The sequence below is a fragment of the Syngnathus leptorhynchus genome, chromosome 16, assembly GCF_054491065.1.
Source record: "Syngnathus leptorhynchus isolate UIUO chromosome 16, UIUO_Slep, whole genome shotgun sequence".
Classification (NCBI taxonomy): domain Eukaryota; kingdom Metazoa; phylum Chordata; class Actinopteri; order Syngnathiformes; family Syngnathidae; genus Syngnathus; species Syngnathus leptorhynchus.
In genome coordinates this window covers 352,433-367,533 of record NC_141210.1, presented here as the reverse complement: position 1 = coordinate 367,533, position 15,101 = coordinate 352,433, and the positions used below count along the sequence as shown (strand labels likewise).

At 48.4% G+C, this 15,101-nt stretch overlaps 1 long non-coding RNA gene across 1 annotated transcript in view; it reads left to right on the top strand.

The window, feature by feature from the left end:
- The window catches only part of LOC147043725 (uncharacterized), a 35,927-nt gene that overhangs the window by 6,378 nt on the left and 14,448 nt on the right, over positions 1 to 15,101 (top strand). Inside the window, exon 2 of the long non-coding RNA XR_015068465.1 lies at positions 4,907 to 4,982. This is a non-coding gene — a long non-coding RNA (uncharacterized LOC147043725). The remainder of the gene's footprint in view (positions 1 to 4,906; positions 4,983 to 15,101) is intronic.

The following is a 15,101-nucleotide window of genomic DNA, read 5'->3' as shown; positions in this document are numbered from 1 at the left end:
ATTTCAATCCAGAAGGCAGCCATGTCATTCAAGTTGACTTTTTTTTTTTGTTCTATAGTTGCGCTAATGAGCGATCCATTTCCTCGGGTCCGCTCGTTAGCTTTCATCAGACTCTTTGTTTGGAGTAGCCGGTCGGTGTAATGGCGGGCCGGGCCGCCTGTGATGGAGCGCCTGGAAAAAGCATGTTTATTTTCCGTCGGCAGCTGTGAACCAGCCGGCACCTGTCCTTGCCAGCCACGCGCCATAAAAATAAAGCAAGTCCCGCTCGCTCGAAAGCCCGCTCGCTCGCTTAACCCGCCCGCCCGCTTTGTGCCCGACCACCAGGTCGGAGCCCCGAACCGAGACAAAGCCCTTCTTCCTCCACGACGGCGCTGAAAACGTCTTTCCCAGATTGCCATCGAGTCGGATCAGTCCAGACGTAAATCACACGAGCGAGCGGTAAGAGGAACAAAGGGCAAGTGCAAAGGCGGGTAAAGCCGAACCGAAGATTTTGGAAGTCCGTCACGTCCTACGCTGTAAATCAACGTCTATTCCCGGAAATGAGCTCCTCCCCCCCGGTCCCATCCCCCGTGCTTTCAATAATCAGGGAAGAGAGGTCAAAGGCGATTTTTCCGTGTGGAGGAGCAACATGATGGATTTTGGCGCAAGCGCCGTCTTGACTCATTGCCACTTGGACCCGTTTTGATGACATATGACACGTCAACAGTGCCTCTGATATCCAACCTTACTGCTCTTCTCGACAAAGCAAGATCAGATACTTGAGAGTATTTTCAACATTGGCAAATTCCAAGGAGCTGGCGTGTCCGCTTCCCTTCCCCTCCGTATTCCCGCTGGAAGAAAGTTTGGCAAAGCCGGCGGCGGGATCGGCCCGGCCGGCCCTCACGGGGGAATTGTAGCAGGCCCCTTCTTTTGCTATCGATCCCTCCACGTATATAACGCGTGGCGGAGGCGTCCACATGGAAGCCATAAAGATCCGCAAAGCAGTGCTCCGCAACACATGTCGAGCGAGGGAGATCACGGGGGAGGCATAGGGCAAAGCCAAGCCAAGTCCACCATTCCAAAGCAGCGCGATCGTGTTTCACCCAGAAAACACACACAAAAAAACAATCGGCTCTGTTCTCGCAATAGCGTCCTGGGAAGGAGTGGGTTAGCATGGGATCGTCCATTAAATCACTTGGTAATGTTAGCCCTTGTTGACATCTATATCGTTACCAGGATGAAACAAAGACCAAACATTTCAGGGCTGTACAACATGGAAGGTTTTTCATGTTGAACGGAATTGTTCGGGCTCTATTCTATCTCTGCTGGTTTTCGCCCCGTACGGCCGGCACGGGATTTTACGAGTACGCCCTGGATCGATGGCCAAATTGAATTTTGCAGTAGACGCGGGCGGCGCTTACACGCTGGCTACGTTACGTTCACGCCACGTGAGCCATCGGGGAGCTGCGACTGCTCAGACGCACCCCATGGATGGCCCCAGAGCAGCCCGTCCTAATGAACTGGCACCAGACTCAATATTCGGATCCCAATGACTTTTGGGGCAGTCGCTCGCTTAACAAGGTTTCGTTAAATGGCTAAAATGCCATATCGATCGTCCGCATTGACCTTTATTTATTATCTGGCCCGGAAAGGTACATTTCTTGCAATTGTCTGAAGCATTTTGTTACCACTCCAATAGTTATCCCTAAGCAATCCATTCCTTATCAACCATATATTGTATGATTTGTAGCCCAGGGCAAAGAAAAAAAAAGGATTTGACATTTTGGCTGTGAAAGGGTCTGCATTCTAAAAGCTTTGCCTACTTAGTAACAATGCGTCATGCCGACTTACTACTTTATGTGGAGGCGTGGGCGCCTCGTCTCGCCCGGACCCACGCTAGCGCACCGCATCCATCATCTCCAGTTTGACTGATTGCGAGGCTCTGCTCGTGTAAAATGACATTAGATGGCGTGACGCACGGCGTAAATGGGAGCTGCGGCTGTTTACGAGTCTTAACCGGTCCGGGGTAATTGCGGGGCGTGGAGGAGGTCAGGCACCCACGTCCTAAAAGAGCGGCTTAACAAGCTCGCTCGCTCGCTCGCTCGCTCGCAGCGCAAATGGAAAACCGCAGTCGACCCACCGGGAGCTGCCGAGTCGCACCCTCGTTTTCTTTTTTGTTTGTGAGCCGAAAGCGCCCACGCGGGCAGAACTTTGTCCGACTTTCAGGAATATCTCGATATTTGGGGACTATTGTATAGCTCTGCTCTTTGTGAGAGCTGCGGCAGCAGATATCTCAGGAGATGTTTGATTTCAAATGTGGAATCGCTACAAGCTCCTTGTCGGGCAGTATATCAAAGCAACAATTTGGAGTTTGTGACTGGATCTCAGGTTTGCTCAACAGATGCGAGTCATAAAACGGCTTTTTGGAGTCTGAGGGGAGATTTGGATTTCTTGATTTGACTTTGATCTACTCACATGCGTCTTTAGTTTCAAGTCTCGTTGAAATATCTGCTTTCGAGCTCTCGGCTCGGCTTATGGACGCAAAGATGATTGACAGCTGAGAAAGGAAGATTTTCACGGATGATTGTAGCGTTTTGTTGTGGGAGAAGGTCAAAGGTCAAACGTCGGCAAATCAAAAGTACGACGCCGCGATGATTGCCGACGTCAACGGCGAGAGGCTTCTCGTCACATTTTTGGGTTGTTTGTGTAAGGAAATCACCGTGGTAACGAATAACACGGCACTCCGCTTGATTCCATGGGAAAAATGAGGGTGGGCAAATTACAGTCATTATCGCGATCGACTAAGAATCACAAAAGTTGTTTGGATCTGACCCGACGGTCGTGGCGTCACGGTCCCAACGGAAGCGCAACTGGCGTGGATGAGTCATCGCTCGGACAAAATAAAAGAAGAAAAGCGCTTTTGTCCAGGTTGAAGATGACAAGCCGCTCGCGCTCCGAGCCAATTCAATACTGCCCTTCTGTCTCATGGATTGGATGTCATCCAAATTTTGCAGCAATCAGAGACAAATTCAAAGATGATTTTTTTGTTGGCGTCCTGGAAAAAATTGGACTCTGTGTTTTCAGTCACGGCTTGGTCGGGGATTTTTTGGGCTTGGGTTTGCTCATGATTAACAAGGGTTTCAAGTTTCACCACTTACTCTCTCAAAACTCTTCCTTTTGCTTCAAACCAAAATAGCTTTTTGTGACTTTTCGTGGGTCCACTCGTGATAGACAAGCCTATCAAATTTGGTGTGAAAATGCCTTTGGAGGATACAAATAAAAACATCATCATCAAATTGGCCTCTTCAAACCAAAATAGCAGACTTCTTTTAGTTTTGGTGGGCGCTTTTTTTGTGGGTCATAAGCAAGCCAAGAAAATTTGATGTTGCTAAGTGAATCGGGGCTCAAAGTCAGCCCACGGTGCCGTCCAAAAGGCAAACCTGTCTGCAACTGTTTGACACGTAACATGTGATGCGCATAAAAGCTCTCAAGCATGTTCCCTCCAAACGCAAACAAATGAGAAAAGGCCACATGAGGGTCAGAACGTAACAGCTTGACGCCACTTGTCAACACACGCCGGCCGGCCGGCCGGGCAGGGCTGGAAAGGCTCTCAAATAGCAAAGCCTCCAGTGGTCACTCACACACAAAGCTCCAAGCCTGGACACTTCCACGCACGGATTGAATGGAGCCAAATCAAATGATTGGACGCATCATGCACAACATTCACTTGATGAAGAAGGCCGCTCGCTCCGTCACCAGAACATCTGCTGCGAGGGTTAGGTCACCTGCGTCCTTGCTCCATTGACTTTGGCCATGTTTAAGGCGGCGGGCGCACTGGAGCCTTCATAACGTCAAAGTGCTGGAGCTAAACCCAAAGCTCAAAACGCTCTGTTGTGCTCAGAACAAGATTTTTGGCTGGCTCTTTTCCCCTTTGCATTTATGCGCCAAGGCCAAAATCCAGACCCGGGTGGGCTGGTGAAATCAAACGCGGAAGCCCGGGAGGGAGGCGTCACGGCGATGACAATCTCCAGGAAAGCAATTAGCGGCATTAGCGGGACAAATTGGCGCTCCCGCAGTCCGCGGCCGAACCAGTCGCTTTGGTAAACAAAGCTTACCCTCGCCGGCCTCCCCTGAAAAGCAAGTGATGGACTCAAGGCCACTTAGGCCGAGTGACGGGAAAGCAAACAGGCCAGGAAAAGTGCTGTCGGTGTAAAAATAAACCACGCTAAGCGGCGTGAGACCTGCTCACCTTCCTGCTTCATCACATGATGTCGACGACGACGACGACGTTCCGTTTCCACTTGTGATGATGATCACGTACGTGTCTTTGATTGCAATCCAAGTGTCTGACAGTAGGAGTCCACAAAATGTCAACTTGTCATGGCATTTGTCTCATTTTGGTCTGCTTCACCCTCTGAGGACAATGTGACCCAAATGGAGACATTGCTCGTTCCCCAAAGCCCTTCACGCTTTTTCGCAGTAGTATTCCCTAAAACTCAGCGAACCTGATACGCACGTGTCAAATTCAAAAGTCTCAAGGATTCCTGCCCGAATGATAACAGGAAGTCGGCCATTTTGCTCCGTGTGTCGGGATGCTGCGGCAATTGAAGACGGAGGAAATGAAAAGTGTTTTGCAAATGTTTTCACAGCCTGCACCCTGCTAATGATTAGCACGGATCTCCAGGCTTAGCCTGACATGATCCCACACGCCTACGTTCTGGGACACACACACACACCCACACCTGGTTTGTATGAAGCAAAGCTCACACACCAAGAAGCACACGACTTAAATTTGACCTTGTGCGGTTGACCATGTTTTGCTTACCCAAAAAAACAGCGAGGTGTGAAGTATGACGTGAACAGAGGAATAGCTAAGTAATGGTTACACCTTGGTCACATCATCTTTTGTTCTGGTTTCTTGGAACAGGTCGGGCAGAAGCACGAGGACCGAGTTTCAAACCCAGAACTTAAGAACTGTGAGGCTGATGTGCTTACCAACTCAGGTAAGGAAATCATCCTCAGCCAGATGTTGTTGTTTTTTTTGGTCTTCCTGTAACCAAAACGGGCACTTACTTGTCTTGTGTGTTTTCTGAAGTGCATTCAGCAAGTAAGGCAAAAGTGATGTCATAGCATGTGTCCCGTGGCTCTTTGCAATATTGATGTACGCATTACAGCGCCATATCATTGGGGGCCCCCGTCGGGACGCCTAATTGTTTCCATTCTCGTTTGCGGCAAACGCTGGCATGAATATGTTACACAATGCAAATGAGGATCTCCAGGTGACATCTCTTATAGGATTAGCGCACAGCTTGAAACACTTGCAGCGCATCCATTTCCTGCCAATCTCAAGTCCACCCACCCGTTGGCTCTTTGTTATGGGAACTGAGGCTACAGCACAACACTGAGACACCTGATACTTTGTTTGGGAAAACTTCCCCAAAAAAAAGATACATTTAAAAGGGCTCAACGTAAATGTTGCGAGGCTGTACAGCAGAGGAGGGAAAAAAAAGAAAAGAAATATATAGAGAAATACATTTGATATGAAATTTACTACAATGGAACGTCTCATTTCCGAGTTGTACGACCTTGACCGCTTTGAGGTCTCTCACATTAATAAGCGTCCGTTTGATTTCTATGCGATGTGACAATAATACAAGTGTGCCGGGCTTTAAAAATAATTAGTGGGGGGACGAGTAAGAATACATTACATTTATTACATTTTTTTTGGCAGGCCGTCGGGCCATCAAAGCTCACCCGCCTCACCTTCCCTTTTTGGTGGCTAACCCCTTCCTTGGTCTAAAAGCTTTTTTTTAATTATGGCAGCCATTAGAGGGAGGGAGGAAAGGGGGGAGTGGCGTCTCTTGGCTCGCTCTGATGGCATTGTGCGCAGTTGCATGCTAAAAGATGTATGCAGAGACATCCCCCCAAAAAATCTGTCACTCCATAGGCATTCAATTATCTCCACTATGGAGATGAAAAAAAGCAAGGCTTTAAATATTGCGTGTGTGGTGTTAAAAGCCAACAAATAAAATGCGGCTAAAGATAGCCGACAATATGAGTCACCCTCTTAAAAGTATCACCATAAAGCAAGCAAAAGAGAATGATGTCATTGTTTTTGAAGACAAATGAGGTTCCAGTGGCGCTAATGGGTCCGTTTTCCAAGACACGAATCCTATTGTCACCCCGCAAAGAGATGGAGCCACCCTTCCTCCGAGCGTCTGGGTTCTTGCTGGCTTCCCGTTCACACCAATGGGAAGCTTCCATCATCCATCCAAATGGGCGGCTATTGGGTTACCGGCGCTTCCCAGGGGTGCTTTTACCCCTGGGAGGTGAAGTACGAGGGAATATGAGGGTCAGGCCTAGGTCCGATTCAAGAACCCAACCACTTCAAAGGCCAGTCCCAACAATAGAAACCTCCTCGTGCACCAGCCCCCCCCCCCCCACACCCCTGACCTGACCTGGCCGTTGAGCTTGACGGCGCTTCTGACGACGCTTCAACTTTGATGGTGTAACAGAACCACACGGCCCATATGGATATGTAGGTGGGAAGACCCAATGAGCTTATCTGGACTGATCATTGTTTTTGTTTGGTCATTTGATTTTTTTTCTTCTCAATTTGCCTCCTATATTGCAAGGCAGAACTGAGGTGTTTACGTCAAGGCTGAGAGGCAGGTGTCTCCGTAATGGCCGCTATCAACCTCCCGACATTCACTTTTGTTTCACGCATGATGAAGATGAGCGAGGCGGCCGATATCGATCCCAATCACCCAGACTCCGTTTCCCTTCACACGCATCCAATTACGCAGGCGGGACTGCGATGAGAGATGAGATGACGTGCACACACACCATACACACTAACTAATAGCATCACCAACATGCTCCCCCGACAGTTGCCAAAGACTCTTGTCATGTCAGGTGGTGCCTTCAGAGACAGGTGGAACTCATTGCTTTCTTTCCACAACTCAACAATTGCTTGAAATTGTCCATTTTTCATCTGTCTACCATCCAAATCAAAAGGAAGACTGGGAATGATCTGTTTGAAATCCTTTGGGATTGAAGGTCATTGATTTTAAGGACCCGGCTGAGTCTTTGACCCGACAACCCCCACCACGGCGCTCCGTGTGAAAGTGTTGCCGAGCGTTGGGCACGTTTGGGTGGCTTCCCGCGGCGAGCGCAGGTGCCTCCGTGGACGGGATGATACATTAAAAGACCTCCCGACTGTCAAATTGTCAAAAGCAGATGTGAAGTATCACAACGCCGGTCCAGCTCTTTCTTTGTCTGTTTGCTAGCAAGGATGACATGAATATCAACTTTGGTCAACATCAAGCTATTGATGGGTCAATAGACATCGATTGATTTTCCTGAGTTTTGGTGATGTTGTGAAATTGAGAAAAACAGTCACTTCCACCACCGGCAGCGGTGGGCGGGCGAGCAAAAGCTCCAACATGTGCTAGCAATCAAGTCGCTCCATCCTTTCTCGTCATTTTCCCTGGCGTGATGAAGAACCGACAGCCGAGTGTGTGCCCCCGGCCCATTACAGAGGTCACCTAGATTGGAGCGCTGGACCGACGGGGGGCGCCAGCAGGAACCGTAAGGATGCAAAGTCAGCGAGTCATCCGCGAGGAAGGAAAGGCTCATGACTAATGGCTTGTTTACACGCCCAGGATCTTGGGACGAGCGTAATTGCCGTGCGACTCCATCAATCAAAGAATCAATCAGTCTAAGTAAACATATTAATCATTTGAAGATTCCCACTTTGGGGTTGAGGCAGGCCGTGGCATTCGAGCAGGAAGCCACGCGTTACCATAGCAGACCACGGCTGGGCTTCTTTTTTTTTTTTTTAATCAGCTACCGGATCGTTTAGCCCGGATTTCCTCAGAAGCTTTTCAGACTTAACGGTGGGGGCAGCTATGCGTCTTAGCGGCTATGACGAGCGCGACCTGATGAGAAACGAGCCGTCACGGGAGCTTTTGTCATTCCGTCTTGCTGATGCTGTGTTGGCTTTTGTGCAAAAGGATGAACATCTTTCATCCAGCAATTTGGTGAAAACTCCACTTTTTTTCAGCCTTGCCGGAGGTTTTCACACCAGTGAGTGTTCCTGAAATTGGATTCTGTCCTTCCTAAGTGACGGACGTGATGAGCTCTACCTCCGGGGAAGCGCCTCCGGTCCAAAAACGGCAACTCAAATTGCATATTGGCGCCTCACACAGCTGCCTCTCGGGCGTCCACTCTCGGGCGTCCACTCGGGACGCAAATGACGGTAGGGCCATCGAGCCGTCAGCGCCGCAAAGCCTAATGTGGCAGCTGAGGCTCGCCGGTGGTCCTCGGATGCAGAGCTTCTGCCGCGCCGCGCCGCGCCTCACCTCGCCGCCTTCCATCATTAGCGGATTTACAAGCCAATCGCAGAAATGTGGTGACTCGCCCAAATAAAAAAATGCACTGAGAGTTTGAAAGGGCCAATGTTTCCTGGGATTGCAGCAGCAACACCTTGTAACATCTGGCTAGGAATCAAGCAGCAAAGCCCAGTCCAATCCAACAATGAGACTAAATTCCCAACTTGATACCATAACGTACTTTGAAATCGTTCCCCCTACCGACCGACCTAAGCCTCATTTTGCTTTTTGTGATTTCTGGCTGTGGACCAAGTATCAGGCCCCAATCCGATCCAGGAATTAGCCCGAGCCCGATGTGGGCCAGGCAGCGGCTGGTACTTCTCAGGCACACCTCCTAATGGCGTTCACATAAGCATCCACAAGAGTTAGCGCTCCTGCAGAGAAACATACCCAGCGAGGATTTCAACTTTACAGGCGCTCTAATGAATTCAGGCCGGCGGGAACAGAGAAGCTCTGCGCTCTTCAGCCCCGTCCGTCTCCCCGTGTCGCCTCGTCTCGGCGAAAGCGTCAGCGCCCTGCCGACGGCCGTTCCCTCCCCGTCTCGCGACGGGTGGCGCCAAACACGACGCCAGAGCGCAATGACACGCTCCCGACAGGTAACTCCTGGCTGACAAAGGCCGTCTGTTACCCACACCGAGCTCTCGCGCAGGAAATGGTACACTTTGCACTTTATTGGCCTCTTTATGTGTCTGTTCCAATGTCTAAATAAGCTATAAATCCTCCCTCCCAAAGAGGGGCCTCCTGAGGAGGTAAAGGTCACCGCAGTCAACCAAAAGATATTTTCACAAAATCAAAGCCCCTTGCTAATGAAAATGTTGGTCCCAGTCGGCGGTCTTCCAGAGTGTCACGGTTGATCAATGCTTTCACACGTCAATCTGGGCAAGTTTTCCATTTATTCCTCGAATATTTGAAGTCCTCTCGGAAAAAAAATGAATTTGAGCTGAGAAGGAAAACATTGCGGGGGGAAACTGAGAAGCCAGCCTGCCCATCGCATGTCAAGTCATAATATTAGGCAAATATTGTGACAATATTTTCTCCATGATGCCTTTTTAATTCCTTGCGATGTGGCACTTGTTTGTGGTTTCTCCAAACTAGCCGTTTAAACTGAGCCGCTTACTGCTTGGGCAAACAATGTACGAAATGTTCACTTGAATGAAGAGTGACAAATCATCCTTCCGGTGGAGCAGAACAGACAGGCGAGGCTCCTTGTGGAGAAAGCGGGCTGCTAAATGTCGGAAGATGATGCAGAGGCACACGCAGGCATCTTCTTTAGGCTGCACTGTAAAAAAACTTCATAATTCACATAGAGTATAAAACTCTTAAATATTGTACTTAACAAAGACATATAGTAAGAATTGAATATATTTAGACTGAAATATAAAGAAATGATGCTATTTGAAATAGACGGAACGTATCCGTTAGCTCGTCTATGGCGTTTGCCTTTATGTGTTAGCATTACGCTAGCAGACTTTCAAGACATCAGTGCGCGGTGGCTTGATAAATCCCATTTCATTTGGGGACTTCCAGGACTCATAAATCTTTAAGAGGGTTCAGGCTATTGTCCAATGCGTACCGTGGCCATTTTAGCTGAGGCCACCGTAACCACAGGCTGCATGTTGGCATACCCGCCGCTTTTTTAATTAGCCAATTACGTGAACGTAGCTTCTTAAAGGCACCCAAAAAAAGGGCTTGGAACCTTGCGTCGTTGCTTTCGGGGCGCCTGGAATTCTCTGTGGCCTTTGTAAAGTGGTCGGAATGTCGGGGGGGGAACGTGACGTGGCGCTGTGCGGATTGCCGACACATTTGGAAACACTTGACATATGGTGACTTTATTTTAATGACATACTTTGAGTACATCAGCATGTTATTTTGAAATGAACAAACCTGAATCAACATTTTAGCGGCTTTGTGTGTAATGCTAATTTCCAACTTGTCAGATTCTTGCTGTTGACTTGCAGCTTCAGCTTGTTTTGCTGTTCATTTGCCGCCGGTCGAGCAAATATATTCCGTTTCGAAAAGAATTCTGCCAGATTTGAAGAAATGAGCAGGTAAATAAAGAGTCAATTAAAAGATGTCATATGACTCCAGTGTCGAGGCTAATCCGGTTTTCAAGGTATCAGGAATGTAATTATGAATAATTCTCCAACTGTTGGAGGGATCCGGTGACGGGCCAGCACGTTAAGTCGTATCGATCTTTCGGTTGGGTGATTGTGATTGGTTGGCATTCGCTAAATCCTTACCTCCACGACCCCCATCAATTCCATTCTTTTGTCTTCCATCTATCTATCTATCTATCTATCTATCGAAGGCCATTCCGTGAGCATAATTTGCACGAAGCACCTTTGCTCCTCTCCATCAGTTGTTGAAGTGTTTTGCCTTTCCTGGATTCCTGTAACCTCCAGAGTGCCTCTTAAGGGCGGGATTGAATTCTGCCCCTAATTTCATTTTGCCCTCTCAATTAGATTTTTGGGGGGATGGGAGGGGGAGTCGAACAGGCCATCGTACTGAGAATCTCTTACTTTTACTACTGCCATTTTTTATGAACTGTCATTCAGATGTTTACTGCAGCTGTCATGTTACTATTTTTCTGCTCCCATCTGAGGCCTTCCCAAAAATCTAATGGGGGTTTTTTTTTGGGCTGTAAAAGTGTGAAACGTCTACGTAAATCATTCTCACGTCCACTTGGGAGTTGTTGTTTTTTTTTTGAGGTAGGGGAAGCAGCTTGGAGTTGGCACATGAGCGTTCCGGAAAATTCCCAAAAAGCGCAGCCTGCAGCTGCATTTGGGGTGTAAATTGTAGTCTGAAATCAATAGCCCTCTCATATTTGAAATCCCTGTAAAGTGAAAATAAATGTCTTCTTAATTTGACACACCACACACAGCTGTCAACTATCAATCAAACCCATGACATAGAAAAATGGATGCTACTTAGTCAAGGCTACACATAACTTACATATTTCAGCCGCCACTTAAAGCTGGAATATATCTCATCAGCTGGTCACGGGGCTCGGCCGCAGCGACGAGGCGCTCGAAAGTGACAAGGCAGTCGGTCTGCAGCCTCGAGCTGGCGTCCGCGTTTCCCGTGTGTCTGTCATCATTCAAAATCTTCCAAATTCCTGCTTTGACTGAACGCAAGTGCTAGCTACCAACCAGACATGTTGAAGGCTATCAATAGGATTGTTCCTCCGACTAGTACGTGGGTGTTAAGTGGACATGTACCTCTTGTAAATGTTGCCCGGCGAGTAAAATAAATGAAGTGCATCCAAGCGTATTGAGGTGGAGTGTATATAATATGCAAGGACATTTCCTATTAAGGTTAAGCGTGCGTGCGTGCAAGCGTGGTAGTCCTCCGAAGACTTCAACACAACCGGCCGGCCACACAAAAGGAATTGCGATTAAAATCTCCCCACGTGTTATTTCAATCAAATACTTTCCGCGTCGTAAAACGTCAAATCAGGCCCCTAAGATGGGCCTTTGATAGATTAGCGTCAGCGGCTAACCGCGAGGCTCGCTGCGTAGGGTCTTTCAACTGGCGCGGCGGTCGACGAGAGGAGAGGAGAGGAGAAGAGAAAGAAAAAGTATTTACTGGAATTGGAAAAGCAGCAGAAAGCAAGCAGCTGCTTTGCCGGGATCCGTGCCAGGCATTGTCTTGCAGACACAAAGACCGACGCAAGCAAGCATAAGAACGGACCTTGACGTGAGTAGAAATAATCCACGCAGTCGAGAAAAATGAAAGAGGCGGGCGGAGGTGCCATGGCAATGTCAGAAGTCAGGCTTCAAGATGATTGACAAAGGTGTACCGCAAGGTTCATCCTTAGGCCCTCTTCTATTCTCAGTTTTCAAAAAAAAAGTATGTTCTGACCTTCAACAGAAGCAGAATCCATAAATAAACACAGCTTACGCAAATCATTCTTACCGAATATTAGGTTCTTCCGCAGTGTGATTTTTGGAATGGTCACAAAGGCAAACTGAAGGCAGTGTTGTATGATTTATGAGCCCAGTCCGTCCCTCCGTCCGCGTATCGTACGGTACCTCCGCCCAGCGAGCTACCGGGGACTGATGTACTGCCTTGTTAATCAAACACAAGCTGATTAAATGATCTGGCTGATACACAGCACACGCTTCCGGCCCGGCCCGGCCCGGCCCCTTCCTCGCCGTCTGACAACACAAAGTCCACATCTTAATTCCGCATGCAATGTTAGGACACTAAAGGTATATTTCAAGTCAAGCAAAGCAAAGGGGATCTAACTCTTATTAGTTGAGAGCTCAAAATGGCCATCGTAAAAGCATCACAAAAAAAACAGGACACAGTCCAATCTCATTCGGCTGTGAGTCCCGGGCCACATGGAAAAGGGCGCTTTATGTATGCCGACCGAGCGAGCGAGCGAGCGAGCGAGCGGAAAGCTGAATATTACTTCCGAATCTTCACAGTCATCAGTGTCTGATCCGTGACGTCGTCGTCACTACTTTGATTGTTGACATTTGCTGCATCGAGTGGAGGCGAATGAGCGTGCGTGCGTGCGAGCGCCTGCAGCTCTGATGGCAACTCAAATTTGTCTTGCCACACAAAGAGAAATGAGCTTGCAAAAAATACAAATAGATTTGGAAAGGACCACAATGTTGTTTCCTGGAATGTCGGTGCACTGGGGAAGGCTCTTTGCTTTTGAAAAGCCTGCCATCATCCCCTCTGTGCACACAATTAGGTCTGATGTAATGAAATCACGCCGCCATGTCCTGGCTAATGGAGGCGCCGGCGAGCGAGGTCAAGCAGCGGACGCCGCAGCTGCCCGTTGGTTATGTTAGTCTTTCTTTTACGAGAGCACCTGTTTGGATTTCCTCGGCGAAGTGAGACGGCGGCGCTACGTGTTAAACTGTTAAGAGCAACACACGCGCTTACTTAGTGGGACGAGCCATCTCATCATTGTCAAATATTTCTGACACACACACACACACACACACATATAACGTGATGGGATTACAGTCTGCAAAATATACTTGCGCATCCAGCCTGGGATAGAATTAAGGATCCATCTAAATCTAGCTACGATGTCGACTATAATATCTGTTGATCTGTCGTATCTAGATCTTAATGTACTATGCCAATAGCTGAAGGTGAACACGTCTCGGCCACTCGGGGCAGTTTATTGACACATTCCGAGTCCTCGCTCAGCTCGTCGGTACAGCACTCATCATAAAAAGTATCCTACGATAATGCGTGACTACTCAGTCGTGTTGCTGTTCTATTTGTCTTCATGACAATTGACTGATACACATCCATGGTGACGCTTACTGTCATTTCAAGGGAATATACGTGAAGAGATGACGTAGCTATTGTACATTGAATGAAGGGCTCGAGAGGCTCGGGTGCTCCCTGCCGATGCGCCGCAGTAAATCACAGGGATAATGAAAAATGCAGGGAGTGGCTTCATTCAAGCCAAGGTTACTTTGGGCCTCGGATGAATATTGCTGTTTTGTGAGCGTGAAGAAGCTCTCGTGGACTATGTGTTGGAGCGCTGTACCGTGACAACATCAATTGTCAGAGCTTGCACGAATTTCAAGCACCTGTCCTCCAGAAAGGCTTCTCCATCGGAATTGGACAATCTGTTTATCATCGGCTTTTATGGCCGCTGAAGCGACTGTCTGTATATGCGCCAAAGCCCGCAGAGTGGAGCAGAGTAACAGGAGCGAGCTCTGACATTAGCCACAAATCAGACACTTTATAAGGGGAAAGAAGAAGAAAAAAACAAATTGGAGCTCATCTCCTTTTTGTCATTGTGACGTCCAAGCCGTTTTTTTGGGGGGGTTTTTTCCCCACACAGATTTCCTCCTGTGTGTTGTTGATTTAAAGTGCTTCAACCATAAAAAGTGTTGATGTTGTGTTTTTCTTTTTTGCTCTAATGGCTCCCAATAAAGTTCAGTGCGGCACAAACAAGACCCCTGTGTGAGTGGGGAAGGCTTGATATGAACCTCTATTGATCACTTGGACTGTCCCAACGCTATGAAGCTTTTTTCATCATTCCACCAAGCCAGCCAGCCAGCCATCCATCCAGCCATCCAGCCATCCAGCCAGCCAGCCAGCCAGCCAGCCAGCCAGCCAGCCATCCAGCCATCCAGCCATCCAGCCATCCAGCCAGCCAGCCAGCCAGCCAGCCAGCCAGCCAGCCAGCCAGCCTGTGTGTGCGCTCATTTCCAATGTTTGTCAGGACACTTTCTGGATTATTGACTTGCAAATTTGTCTCAGCTCCCGCTTTGGCAAAGGCTGGCTGCACAATGTGCGGAATGAAAAGAAAACGGCTCAAGAAATCTGAAGAGCATCAGGTGAGCTATCAGGATATGGATTTCTGAGCAAAGACGAAGCAAGATTGGGGACACTCCTTTGATGCTCATTACGTATTCCCAGTCTTGCTCGATCGATTCCAATATAATCCAAATGTGGTCCTCATTTGCAGCAAGTAAGCTATTTCTTCTTCAATGCAATCCCCGCAGAAGGAAGAAGACGTGGCAGAAAAAGGAAGCAAATTCACCCACAGCCAGTTGGGATTAGCTTTCAAGGCTAATTAGTGGCTGTCGGGACTTTTTCCCGAGGCTTGATGGATGATTCCACGCGGGAGTTAACACGACACACTGGGCCGCAACCCTCTATTATCACTTCCTTGAGCTCCAAAACCTTACCTGAGATTTGAGCCTGACTTGTCAGCATGTGGTGAGCAGCCACTGGGTTTGTAGGCCG